General features: G+C 42.1%; 1 protein-coding gene across 1 annotated transcript in view; it reads left to right on the top strand.

Annotated features, from left to right (window-relative positions):
* The first annotated feature begins 1,701 nt into the window (after nucleotides 1-1,701).
* The window catches only part of ARK2N (arkadia (RNF111) N-terminal like PKA signaling regulator 2N), a 73,822-nt gene continuing 61,174 nt past the window's right edge, over nucleotides 1,702-14,349 (top strand). Inside the window, exon 1 of the mRNA XM_065890169.1 lies at nucleotides 1,702-2,009. The gene's annotated coding sequence lies outside the window, so the exon portion shown is untranslated. The remainder of the gene's footprint in view (nucleotides 2,010-14,349) is intronic.

The following is a 14,349-nucleotide window of genomic DNA, read 5'->3' as shown; positions in this document are numbered from 1 at the left end:
GAAGAAGAAAGCAAGTGCCCTATTTAGCAATCTAAATATGGCAGTAATAGGGATGTTAGTAATTAGTATATCAAACATCCCAGACTCTGAAAAAAAGCAGTCCGTTCACTGTAGGGAATTGACTTGTTGGTATCAAACAGAAGGAGCCAAGATGGTACCTCAGTAGTCAGGGGCCTACCTCAGCATCTCTACAGCATTGAAGAGATAAGACCATTGAGGGGCCATTTTAAAACTGAATGTATTTGTCCATATTCATTCATTCATTTCCAGACTGACAGCTGTGATTTTAATAGTTAGTTCTTTTCTTTTCTCTTTTTCTCCTGAAAGAGACTGGGCTCTTGTCATTACCCCACAAACTCTCAAATTCCTTGAGGACTAAGGAAGCAGGGAAATAAATAAATGAGTGAAATAACATACAGAGACAAAATGTTTATCTGGCACACAGTATGTTCTCAGTGAATTTCAAGGAGGCAGTGGGTAGTGGTGGTTGAGAATGCAGGCTCCTGACACTTACTGATGTGTGACCTTGGACAGGTCACTTTATCACTGTCTGGTTCCACTTTTGTCATCTGGGGCCAGGAATACCACCAAACCCACAGACTTGTGAGGATTAAATGAATGAATCCACTTAGATGCATAGTATAGTGCCTTGCACATAATAGGCATTCAGAGAAGTTAGCTATTAATTGTAAAACTATTTTATCAATTTACTCATTGAGGGATGGAAAATTCCCATGCTTGTGGGCAGTTAGCATAAATGAGAGAAATGGGGGAGCTGGGGGGCCTGATCTAAACGGGAGACTGATGTTAAGGGGAGCGTGGAGCCGGCGCTGTGATTTTCAGAATCTCCTCTAGCGGAGTGTCACCCCAGGTCCCAGCATGGCTCCTGAAAAGGTAAATGCCTTTTACATGTTCTCTTCAAGCCCTTATGTATTCATTTATTTCTCAAAACCCTGCTTTTAGCGAGCGCAAAGCCTTGGCCAAATCTTGAGTTGTGAGGTTTGTTAGCCCACCTTACCTTTCTTCCGGGTAAGCGTCCAGCACGTTTCCTTCACGATCTCAGACCTCAACGAAGGGCGTCGAAAACTCAGGGCTCGCTGGTGCAAATCAGGAGTGACTGCAGAGGTGGAATTTGGGGCGTCTGCATCGCGCGTAGGGGCGGAGCGGGGTCTCCCTGCGGGACCCTGACTCACCAGCAGGTGGCGATCTGTCTGCGAGGCGTGCAAGGTTCATCCAGAAACTTGAACGGGATGTTGATGCCACTGCATGAGAGGAGCACAGCCAAATCTCGCCGAGCCGAGCTGTCGGCATCGCGAAAAGGTGGGGAGAGAGCGGAGCGCACTCCCTCCTGGAGTGACACCACAAGTTTCATTCGGGAAGGCTTCAGGAGGGGTGAGTACTGAGCCGCGAACGGAAAATGGAGCGACGTCCTTTTCTTAGGGCATTGTCCGTGGCTTGTATTGACTGGCTTTCCGACCCTTTGGGAAATTTCTGGAAGGGAGCTGCCTGAGCAGATGAAGGGAGAGCGGGAAAGAAGCCCAGGAAGCCTGTGCTCCCACGCCGGGCGCTCTGCAGCTGTAGGAGCGCGGGTCAGCCCAGCCAGATGGCGCTGTCTGGCTTTCCCTGGGCCTCCCGTTCGAGTCCCTAGAGGTCCCAGCCGCAGCGGCCCCTCTAGCCGACCGGCTCAGGCTCTGTGGTTCCGGGCGGAAGTGAGGCGCCGAGCGGAACGGCCTCTGGTGACATTTTCTCCGGGCGGCTCGGACGAGTGAAGGGACTTGGCGGTGGAGGCTGCGGAGGCGGGGAGACTCGCTTTGGCCCTGGTGGGGCTCTGACCGCGACCCCCTGCTTGCCGCCGGGGCTTGTGCCGAGAAAGAGAAGGCGGCGGTGGCCGTGACGTTCAGAGTCGCCGCGGCCCGGAGAGACCTGGCCCGGGGGGGGGGGGGGTCGGTGTGTGCCCCGACGGGGCGCGCGGAGCGAGCGAGGAGGTGCGGGGCCGCCGCGGAGCGCAGGTGAGGTAGGAAGGGGCGCAGGGCCGCGGCCGGCTACCGGTCGAGCCGCGGGACCCGGACTACTTCCCGGGAAGGGTCGGGTTGAGTCGGAGGGGTGCGGGCCGCGGGCCGCGGGCGAGGCTCTGCGGCGTCTGGGCGTCCGGGTCGTGACGGGCAGGGCTGTCGGACGCCGGGTATTTGAGCCCGGGCGTGGCGGGAGGCGCGGCCCGGGTGGGGGCCAGCGAGAGGGGCGGAACAGCCCGACCCTTGGCTTGCTCGCTCGCTGGTAACCCTCGCGCCCTCCGGTCGCGGCCGAGTTGGCGGGCCGAGCCCCCCTCCTCTTCCCTGGCCCGGCGGGTTCCTTTACCAGGCGGCGGAGAGGAGGCTGGAGGTGCCGCAGCCCGTGGGCCGCGCGGGGGAGCGGCTTCGCCGCACTGGAGTTGTCTTCACGCAACTTTCTGGGGCCCCAGGTCGCTGGGGGAGCGGCGGCGGCGGCTTTGCCAGCTGTGCTGGCCCCGCGAGCCGGGATCTGGCGCCGACACCTGCCCCGACTCTCGAGAGCCCGGGCGGCCGCCCCAGCACCGCGGCTGCCGAGGCCTAGGAGGAGGGAGGAAGGCTTTCTCCGGCGTGGCGCCGCCTGCGTTTCGGCAGTGCTTCCACTACCTTCGGCCTCCGGTCAATGGGAGGGATGTGTCAGTCTCCAAAATTGATCTCTTCTGGCCAGTTTGTCAACTTTATTTAGAAACCTGGCGAGGATGTAAACTGACGAGCCTCAGCTTAAAGATCATCGTCTTCTCTGACTCTTTTCAGAGAGAATTATCCTCTTTTCCGCAATAGTACTTCGTACTTTGTACTTTATTAATTGTAGCACCGGTCTCAGTGGATTGTTGGGGCAGCAACCCCCAACAGAACTTCACGTCATTCATTCTCCCTTTTAAATCGTCCTCTCCGCTGTCACAGAATAGATGCTCACAGGTTGAAGGAATGAACGTCTGTACTTGTTCCAGATTGAACCGCTTGAACAGTTTGTGCTGGATGTGCTTTTCGTTTCTCGCCTGAGCTTCTGCTTTCTGAATCCTTCCACCCAGTAGGATGAAAAACCCACTGATGATGATGCTTTGTCAAGGTTGGACCTTTTAATTACAAATACATCTGGCAGTTTTGCTTAGGCTGTTATTGTGTAGTGTCGTTGGGCACAAGTTAACAGTTTGAATTACTCCTTTTCTTCTCCTGGGATAGTTTAAGGATGGAGGCTATTAACTTTATAATGCGGTGTTGCTGATTCTAGCAATCAAGATTCCTTCAGTAAGAGCATTGCCTTTTGATTTAACAAGCATTTTTAGAGGCCTACAATTATTACCTGATGTCCTGAGGAGTCACAATGCTGATCTTTTTTAGTAGGAAGTGTAATATTTTGGCCAAATAATCTGGCTAATAAAATGCCTAATTGAGTGCTTTATGCATAGTAGGTGCTGAATAAATAAAATTAAGAATTAAATTTGAAATCAGGAAACTAAGATGGTATTTACTGTGATGACCTGTATGCTACTTTATGAAGAACCTTAATGAAATTTCATGCAGTTCCATAAAATGAGAAATAAAAATATTTTTAGATATTTCTAAATCAGATTCTTTCAGAGTGCTTTTCAGTAATCTTAAAACTTCAAACCATATCTTTTTCATAATGTTAACAAAGTTTCCAAATAGGTGATAAAATATGAAAGGAAGGGAGAAACTTCAAGGTAATTATACTTGAGGTATCAGCTAAATATGATTTTCTAATGGAAAATTTTTTTTTCTGAATCATTTTGTGAAAAATGAGATGGACTAAACTGGAAACTTTCCCTACTGTTAGCTTCATATTAAGTTCACAGTGTAGTTGTTACATTGCTCACTAATTCAGTTTATATTACTCTTAATTGCATTTATGAAAGTGTCATAAATGCTTTTTGTTTTATAGTCTTCATGATTAAAGATAGGTTTAGCTTTAGATTCTAATTTAATGCAGTTCTGAGAGAACTGAGTGCTCAATGTTTGTCCTTCAAAGATTTCTGTTTCATATATGACATTGGTACCTTAAGTGTCCTTAGTGTATGACTAGTAATTTCTGGGAGGTGGTGTAGTTACTCATTCGAGGGATTGTTTTGCCGGGATCTTCAGTCTTATGGGGTTTTTTTTTATGGTTTTATTTTAATGTGTGCATGAATAAAGCTGATATATGGGCGATTAGAATGTTTTTGTTTTTTCTTTTTAAAGCTTGGAACTGGTGTGTGTGTGTATGTGTCACACACACACACAGTAGAAACCGAGACCGTATGTTTATAACTTCGGTAAATCATCTTAATTTTCCTCCAGGTAACTAGCAACATGAAAACAGGGTATATTCTTGTCTACTGAATTGACAATACTTAAGAAAATCTGTAAAAGGTGGAAAATGTTGTACTATTAATGTGTTTTCTTTTGAACCACACTGATTTCGGTATTCTGTATTATTTTAGAAAAGAATTTAGGGCCAAATAAAGTTTCTTGTGTAATTGAGAAGTAAAAATGAAATAGATGTATTGATAACTGGGTAAAAAGCTATGAGACTATAGAAGAGGGGAAGAGCTATTGAGGAAACAACAAAACATTCAGGTGGAACTTCTTTATTCTCACAACACTAGTTTATTGATTGCTTACTGTGTGCCAGTAGTGCTCTAGTTACTGGTACTCTAGTGGTGAATATGACTGTCAGGTCTTGATGCTAAAGAAACTTACACTTTTTTTAAAATTTTAGGTTTACATTACTGTTTATGCTTTGTGTTGGACATTCTGTAGGTTTGGATAAATGTGTAATGACATGTATCCATCATTATGGCATCATACAGAGTATCTTCACTGCCCTAAAAATGCTCTGCCTGTCCTTCGCTCCTCCACCCCACCCTACCCCCAACAGCCTCTGGCAACCACTGATCTTTTCATTGTTGCCACTGTTTTGCCTTTTCTGTGATGTCATATAGTTGGAATCATACAGTATGTAGCCTTTTCAGATTGGCTTCTTTCACTTAGTAATGCATATCTAAGCTGCTTCTGTGTTTTTTCATGGCCTGGTAGATCATTTCTTTATAGTGTCGAATAATATTCCATTGTCCGGATCTACCACTGTTTATTTATTTATTCACCTCCTGAAGCATATCTTGGTTGAAGGAACTTACACATTTAAACCTGGAGTTTGAGATGGATTTACACGTGGGCATTCCAGGCTAGGGAACAGCCTAAGCAAAGTTGTGAGTATCAGTGATCTTGGATGGTGTGGCCAGTGCCTTGAGTTTACAGAGGGATAGATGTAAACTCTGTGGGGTAGAGGAAGGTAGGGCCAGGATTATAAAAGTACCTTAGTCTGCTAGTGGGTTATTAATTTTTTTCTTTAAGGGGAATATGAAGGGTGAGGTAGACATTCATTGAAAGATTTTTCTGTATCCTTAAGTTCACTGAGTAGAAGTTTTGTTGGTATTATTTCTTTATTATGGGTTGATTCTTGACAGCCAGACTAAAGTAATTTGATAGTTATTTTTCTTTAGTTGTCAAATTCCAGTCTTAAGTTTAAATTTGATTGGTGTCATGAAACTTTTCTCAATCCTGTTTTAGCCTTTATCTTTATTTATTTTTCTTTAAATATTTATTTATTTAGGCTGCTCTGGGTCTCAGTTGCGGCGTGCAGACTTCTTAGTTGCAGCATGTGAACTCTTAGTTGCGGCATGCATGTGGGATCTAGTTCCTTGACCAGGGATCGAACCTGGGTCCCCTGCATTGGAAGCTCAGAGTCTTACCCATTGAACCATCAGGGAAGTCCGAGCCTTTATCTTTAACTGAAACTAACTTACCTTACTCTTTCAGAACTAATGATTGAACTTAGGGAAGTATATGTTTTCTGCTTCTGTGTGGACACCTTCTCTTAGCAGAAGTGGGACTGATGTTCAGTCAGTTTTCACACATAGCCTACCGGCCCTTGTGATGAAAGGAAGGAGCAGGGTGAAACTAAAATTATCTTGCTTGTTTTACTCTCTTATATTCCTAAACTGCTAGGAGAGAAAATGTGTATTATATATATTGTACATATTTATCATAACATATTAGTAGAAGCCAATAATAGTAACTGTGATTTAAAAATACTGTGAAGTGACCAGTATGACTCAGGTTTGGTGGTTGTCTTATTTAAAATTTGTGGCGTTAATTTACAGTGAGTGTTTTTTATTGAAGTATAGTTGATTTACAATGTTGTGTTAATGTCTGCTGTACAGCAAAGTGATTCAGCTGTACATGTATATACATTCTTTTTTACGTTCTTTTCCACTGTGGCTTATCACAGGTTATTGAATGTAGTTCCCTGTGCTATACAGCAGGACCCCATTGTCCGTCCATTCCACATAATACTAGCAGGCATCTGATAACCCCAATCTCACTCCATCCCCATCTCCCACCTTGCCCTGGCAACCATAAGTCTGTTTTCTATGTTACAGTGTTTGTTTTAAGTTTTGTTTCTATTCTCTTTTATGTCTTTATTCCAGATAGATACCTCATACCTCTTTGCTCAGATTCTGTCACTTAAAATGGCCAATAGATGGTGTAAGTCTTAAGTTACTAATTTGACTTTAATTTAAAAACTACCTGAATGAGTATTTTCTAGTTAAGATTAATCAAAAGTAGAAATTGGGGCTTCCCTGGTGGCACAGTGGTGGGGAGTCTGCCTACCGATACAGGCCGGTCCGGGAAGATCCCACATGCCGCGGAGTGGCTGGGCCCATGAGCCATGGCCACTGGGCCTGCGCATCCGGAGCCTGTGCTCTGCAGCAGGAGAGGCCACAACAGTGAGAGGCCCGCGTACCGCAAAAAAAAAAAAAAAAAAAGTAGAAGTATATTCGAAGAACTTAATTTGTATGTGGGGGCAGTTATACCTGGTTAAATTAAAAACCCATTTACTGAGCACTCAGGTGCCCAGGTGGAGACGGGTACAAAGATAAAAGAAATTTCTGCTCAAGGAGCTCAAATCTAGGGAACCAGATGATTTCTAAGTTTCTTTCTGGCTCTGAAATGTGGAGAAGAAAAGTAGGCTGTAGGACAAAAAGTACTGTACAAAATAACTAGAGTATGGAGTTAGTTTTTTTCTTTATAAAATAATTTAAAATTAGGTATTGGAAAATAGCATTTTTTTCTTAAATGGGTCTCTAAGATTAAAAGAAAATGATTGGAGACTTGAATGTTCATTTTTGTACTGCCAGTTCATGTACAAAATAACTTTTTCCTATGCCTGGAATACAAGTCCATGTATTAGTAAATTAGTTCTGATTGTTGTCCAAAGAGCAACAAAATTAAATGTTAGAACTTATTATAGCAGACATTCCCAAGAATGTGGATAAACTAGGATTGTGTTTAGATAATCTAGAAATTCAAGTTTTCATCAGCATGGTTAACATTAGGGAAACCAGATACTGACGAAAGGGATCAGTAGAAGTTATTTTTTACTGAGTTGTCTGGCTTAAAAAAAATTAACTTCTGTGATGTTCAGAGTCAGCATTTTGTTAGGTGCCTTATAATTAGAGAAAGGTATTTTTGGGGATAGGGAAGTTGGGTATGGACTAAAACTCTAGGAAAACAGGACTGTTTTCCTTTCTGTACTAAGAACAAAAACCTCATGTGGTTAGAATTTTAAGCAGTACCTTGTCTGCCTTAGTTTTGACCTAACATAGAAGCATAGTTTAGTCTTAAATCAGCATTATATCATCAAGGGTTTCCCATTATTTATGTCCACTGCGATCCACTAAACAATTTGCTCTGAGCCTGAGGGCATGTATAGTAGATAGGATTTTGGCAGTATTTATTTTGGGGACCTCAGATCCCAGCATATGGTGACCCCTCTTTATTTGTACTGTCTTCTGAGGGAGATAGAAAATGGCCAGAGGGAAATCTAGAAACCTGTGTTTTAAATTATTCTTGATTTTCGCTGATGGTGCTTTTGAGTCTCTCATTAGCAACGGTGCATTCTTTGCATTTGGTAACTTCCTTGGCTTCTTACTTGATGCTAGTTTATTCACAGCCCTGGTGCTAGGCCAGATACTCGTCAGTCGTAACTCGTCAGTCGTAGAATCCGCAACATGAAGTGATTTGAGCAGCCATTATCACTTGTGGCCTATTTATAGAGCTTATATCAGTGGAGAAAAGGTTGGCTGGCAAGCAAGCAAAGCTGCTCCCTTCCCGTGGTTGCAGTCTTGCAATTTATATTTCAGTTCCAGGTAGGCCACATCTATTCATCTGCATTAAGTTTTAGTGTTCCCTTTCTGTACTCCAAACCTTTTGCACTCCAATTTCTTTCTTTTTTTTAAAAAATTATTTATTTATTTATTTTATTTTTGGCTGCGTTGGGTCTTCGTTGATGCGCGCAGTCTTTCTCTAGTTGCGGCGAGCGGGAGCTACTCTTAATTGGGGTGCGTGGGCTTCTCATTGCTGTGGCTTCTCTTGCTGGGGACACAGGCTCTAGGCCCGCGGGCTCAGTAATTGTGGCCCACGGGCTTAGTTGCTCCGCACGGGCTTAGTTACTCTGTGGCATGTGGGATCTTCCCGGACCAGGGCTTGAACCCGTGTCCCCTGCATTGGCAGGCTGATTCTTAACCATTGCGCCACCAGAGAAGCCCTGTAGATGTTTTTATTTCAGTTTCAATTTTTGATTCCTGTACTGTCCACATTATCCATGCTACAACTTCTCAGTGGGAAAACTTACCCTGAATCCTGACAAATAATTGAAAGAAGACCTTCGAAAGCAGAATTTGTTTTGAGATGGTGCTTATTTAAGATAAGAATACTGTTGTCATTAAAGTATCTTAGTATTTATGTATACAAATTAGAAAAGAGGTTAATTTTTCTATTTCAAACAGTTTGAGAGCATCACTGTTAAAGATGCATAGAATCTCTTCCTAAAACTGAATATCTGGGGAGAGGGGGCTTCATTTTGAGTTTTGATACAATACTGCTTTTTACATTATTTGTGTTATGTGGCTTAAGATAGTTTCTGGTTTTGCATCTTTATAAATATGCAATCACTTTATATAATGTTCTCAATGTAAGGAGGCAGCTTTACTAGGCTGTTAGCAGTTGTCTGTTTTGTCTTATGTTTTTTTTTAAAATAAATTTATTTATTTAATTAATTTATTTTTGGCTGTGTTGAGTCTTCGTTGCTGCGTACGGGCTTTCTCTAATTGTGGCAAGCTAGGGCTACTCTTTGTTGCAGTGTGCAGGCTTCTCATTGTGGTGGCTTCTCTTGCTGTGGAGCACGGGCTCTAGGCACGTAGGCTTCAGTAGTTGCAGCACGTGGGCTCAGTAGTTGTGGCTTGCGGGCTCTAGAGTACAGGCTCAGTAGTTGTGACACATGGGCTTAGTTGCTTCGTGGCATGTGGGATCTTCCCAGACCAGGGCTCGAACCCATGTCCCCTGCATTGACAGGTGAATTCTCACCCACTGTGCCACCAGGGAAGCCCTTGTCTTATGTTTTTATCTGGAAAGATAAAATAAAAGGGGAGTTACTATATCAGAAATCATGCTGATTCTATGTAATGGAATATATATATATTTTAAACTTCCCTATTTTAATTAATTAATGTATTTATTTATTGGCTGCCATGTAGCATGCAGGATCTTTAGTTCCCTGACCAGGGATCGAACCCATGCCCCCTGCAGTGGAAGCACGGAGTCTTAACCATTGGACCACCAGAGAAGTCTCTGTAATATCTATTTTTATATACAAGTCACTAGTACTATTAAGCAAACAAGGTATGTATTTCATTAGTGGTCTTGGTGATATTTAGAAATGATTCGGTTCATCAACCAATATTTGTTAAATATTATGTGTTAGGAACTGAGAGCGAACGGAAGATGATTAACATAATCTCTGTTTTCAAAGAAGATTGTGATATAATGGGGCTGAGGAGGGTGAGTAAAACATTTATACCAATAAGTTGTATCTTTTTTTGTTGTTGTTGTTTTTTGTTTTTGTTTTTTTTTTGCGTTACGTGGGTCTCTCACTGTTGTGGCCTCTCCCGTTGTGGAGCACAGGCTCGGAACGCGCAGGCTCAGCGGCCATGGCTCACGAGCCCAGCCGCTCCATGGCATGTGGGATCTTCCCGGACCGGGGCACGAACCCGTGTCCCCTGCCTCGGCAGGCGGACTCTCAACCGTTGCGCCACCAGGGAAGCCCTTTGTTTTTTTTTTTCTTTCTCGGTACGCGGGCCTCTCACTGTTGAGGCGTCTCCCGTTGCAGTGCACAGGCTCCGGGATGCGCAGGCTCAGCGGCCATGGCTCACGGGCCCAGCCACTCCGCGGCATGTGGGATCCTCCCAGACCGGGGCACGAACCCGTGTCCCCTGCATCGGCAGGCGAACTCTCAACCACTGCACCACCAGAGAAGCCCCAGTTGTATCTTTTTAATTGCTTTCCTCATGGTGTGTTATTTCCCTTCTCCCTCATGTATAAGGTTAGCTCTTAATTTCTTGGGGTTAAATGTTCTCAGTGCTTTGTGTGTGTGTGTGGTTTGCTTTAAAAATCACCCTCTTACAGCAGTGTATTTGTGTGCCACAAGTAGAAAATTCAGGTAATAATTGTTAGGTGCTAATTTTTTTGATGATTACTGGTATTGTGATTCTCTCCCACCATTAGAATTAGATTGTCACAATATCTATTTTGATATTGAACTTGTCTAACACTGTAGAATCATATTATAATCTTTCTGTGACAGTTGCCCACACCAGCAGGGAGTAGGCACACAATACTTTTTGAAAGCCCTGCTTCATTCTAGTTTTATCTTCACGGGTTGCAGTTTGTCTCTGGTGCTGGTCTCCTGTTCTTGTTTATATTTGAAAAACAAAACCAAGCAAAACTTCAGAACTCTTTAGGCCTTTTTTAAAATTTTCTGGGTGTAGAGTAGGCAAATTTTGACAAAAACCTAAGAGAGTGGTTTTAAAAACCCATGACTGATTGTCATGGATTTTTTTTTTTTAAACCTTGGTCCCAATTACATATTAGGGAAGTTACTACTGCTTAAAAAAATGAGTTAGCAGTAGACGCAAGCTATAATCTATTTCATATCATAACTGTCACGAAAGCAGAAACTTCTGTTATCTTAGAGTTAGCTACATTCTTATTGGTGGTCTCATGACTTTTTTTTTTTAAGTCTCATCCATGTAAGAAGTAAATATTTTAACAAAAGTATAGAAACAGTCCAATTGATTTGATTTTTACTGCTGGGAGAGTGCATCATTTTTGAATCATAAGTTCAGTGATAAACACGCATAGTTGAATATTTGAACTGTAAGGCAGCTAACAATTTTTATATTTTGAAGCTAAGCCTATTTAAAAAAGAAAAAAATAGAAAACTTGTTTAGGGACTTCCCCTGGCGATTCAGTGGTTAGGACTTGGTGATTTCACTGCTGTGACCCTGGGTTCAGTCCCTGGTAGGAGACCTAAGGTCCCGCAAGCTGTGTGGTGTGGCCAAATAAAAAGTAAAAAATAAAAGTAGGGACTTCCCTGGTGACGCAGTGGTTAAGAATCCGCCTGCCAATGCAGGGGACACGGGTTCGATCCCTGGTCCAGGAAGATCCCACATACTGTGGAGCAGCTAAGCCCGTGCCCCACAACAACTGAAGCCCGCGTGCCTAAAGCCGGTGCTCCGCAAGAAGGGAAGCCACCGCAATGAGTAGCCTGTGCACCGCAATGAAGAGTAGCCCCCCCTCTCCGCAACGAGAGGAAGCCAGCGCTCAGCAATGAAGATGCAACGCAGCCAAAAATAAATAAATAGAAAATAAGTAAATTTTAAAAATAAATAAATAAAAAATTCGTTTAGACTAGATTGCTGTGAGGCTATTTAAACTGCAGCTCCTTTGCTTAATAATTCCTCTTTTTCCTCCTTACATGGCATAGTTTTTACTTTCATTGATTAACCATTTCACATCATTGGGCATAACGTTAAGTCAATGCGTATGGAAAACTATACCATTTTCTTCAAATATAAAGATACTGAAGAAATGGTGGTTTTGTGGTTTCTATAAGATGAATTAAAACAAAGGATGTTTTGTTTTTAGGGAGAACTATCAAAGGAGCAGTCTTGTGTACCTTCTTGAGTGTAAAATGTAGATATACCTTGATTTACACAAAAGATGTGTATTTGTGGGCAAAGCCAAATTATGAAGTGGCTTGGGTTTTTTAGTTTTTGGCTACGCCGCAGGGCATGTGGGATCCTAGTTCCCTGACCAGGGATGGAACTTGTGCTCCCTGCAGTGGAAGTTCCTCAGAGTCCTAACCACTGGACTGCCAGGGAATTCCTGGTATTTGTTATTTAAATATTACTAGCTTGTACTAATTGAGCCATAGATCTAAGCAAAGATATGGCATGCATTTGCATATCTGGTAGCTGCTGTTTTGAAAAAATAAATAAATCATTTCTAAAGCCTTGTATCATTATTATGCATATCTGAAAGGACTCATGCTATGCTAATGATGCATTTGTAGTTAAAATCAGTGCTGAAGTAACTGCACTGTAGCAGAGTTTGTACTTAAAATTTTTAAATGGTTTGGACGTTATTAACAAATATGTGAGATTTTAAAATGTCCACTTAAAAAAAAAATCAAGATGTCCTTAAGATTCTATTTTAGTAAAACATTTAATTTTTAAGTGATATGGGCCTTATCCACAGGGCCTAGCAAAATGTCTTTTGCTTAATAAATTCTGACTGTAAGTATATGTTCAAGAACGGGACTGCACTGGTGGTCCAGTGCTTAAGACTCTGCGCATCCACCCCACGGGGCACAGGTTTGATCCCTGGTTAGGGAACTAAGATCCTGCATGCTGTGTGGCGCAGCCCAAAAAAAAAAAAGTATATGTTCAAGAAATATTAAGTGTCTCCTGTGTGTTGAGTATTTTTCTAGTGGTGCTGGTATAGTAATCAAGGAGACAAAATCCTTGCCCTCTTGTGTCTTACGTTCTATGAAGCAGATAGGCAATAACCTAGACACATAAATAAGCAAGATAATTTTAGACACTTTAAAAAAAGAGAATAATGGGGTATGGGTGAGAGGATGCATTTAATGCATTCAGGGAAGGCCTTTGTAATGTAAATTTGAATTGATGCCTGAAATATGAGAGCCAGCCTGAAAAAGAGCTAGGGGAGTGCTTTCCTGGCAGTGTGAACAGCAAGTGCAAAATGCCCTGAATCAGAAAAATTGAAGATTTTGGAGCCTAAAGAGACAAAATGATGCTGAAATGAGGATTGAGCAAGACATACCTTGTAAGCCTCAAAAAAAAATTCAAATTTTATTCTAATCGTCAGGAAATATATATAAAGAAACTGTGGGTCTAAGCAAGGAGCAGTCTTATTTACCCTCTCCAGGGTAAAATGTAGATGTGCCTTGATTTACACAGGAGATATATTCTTGTATATTTGTGGGCAAAACCAAATTTTAGCACCAGGTTCCCCACAAATGTGTGTGTGTGATGGGTGGCCTTTCTGGCTGCCCAGGGACAGGTTATCTGTAAATGGTTTAGCAACAAAAAATGAATTTTAAATATCAGACTTCAAATATATTACAGACACTTGTTTTAAAGGAATCTGTATTAAAACCTTATCTTTTAAATATATAACCTACTTTATCTTTTGTAAAGATCTATGTGTTCAGAACTTTTATTTTGGTTACAGGAGGCTACTTTTGTAGCATGATCTAGTCTTAGGTTAAGAAGCAGGTTGGAAATTTGGAAACAGTTCTAAATATATCTGTCTAAATATATCTAAATATAACTTGGCCATTGACCTACATATTCTTTTCTTAGAAATGAGGATTATACATTTCAGGTTAACTATGAGCAATAATTAATAAAAATAATTAAAATGCTCTGAAAACCTAAATAGAATTGTTTAGATATGTTGTCAGTGTGGGTAGACCACTTTATTCTGTGTATCTTTTTAAATTACAGCTTTTATAAAGGCCTACAAATAAGCAATAAAACATTTATTAATTTCTTTTTAAAAATTGTTAGTGACTGAAAGAAACATTCTTTTAGTGGGTTTTAAAAATGTAATTGACTCTATCTTTTTAAAATAATCCTTGAAACTTTTTGAAAACATTGAGGTCTTGGCTAATTCATGGTTGAGTATTTTATGCTGTGGCTAAAATTGACCAGCAGCACCCGTAGTGCCACTTGGAGGCACTAGTTTTCTGATGCTGAGAAGTAAAGGCCAGGGTAATGCAGATTGCGCTCATGTTACCTTTTCCATGAAGTCTACAAGGAGAGCCGCTAACTACAGGGTTTTCTATATGCTGTGACCCTAGTTCCTATGAAGCTGT

Source organism: Phocoena phocoena, chromosome 13 (assembly GCF_963924675.1).
Source record: "Phocoena phocoena chromosome 13, mPhoPho1.1, whole genome shotgun sequence".
NCBI classification, from domain to species: domain Eukaryota; kingdom Metazoa; phylum Chordata; class Mammalia; order Artiodactyla; family Phocoenidae; genus Phocoena; species Phocoena phocoena.
The sequence above is the reverse complement of the archived record's forward strand: the minus strand, read 5'-3'. Positions and strand labels throughout refer to the sequence as shown.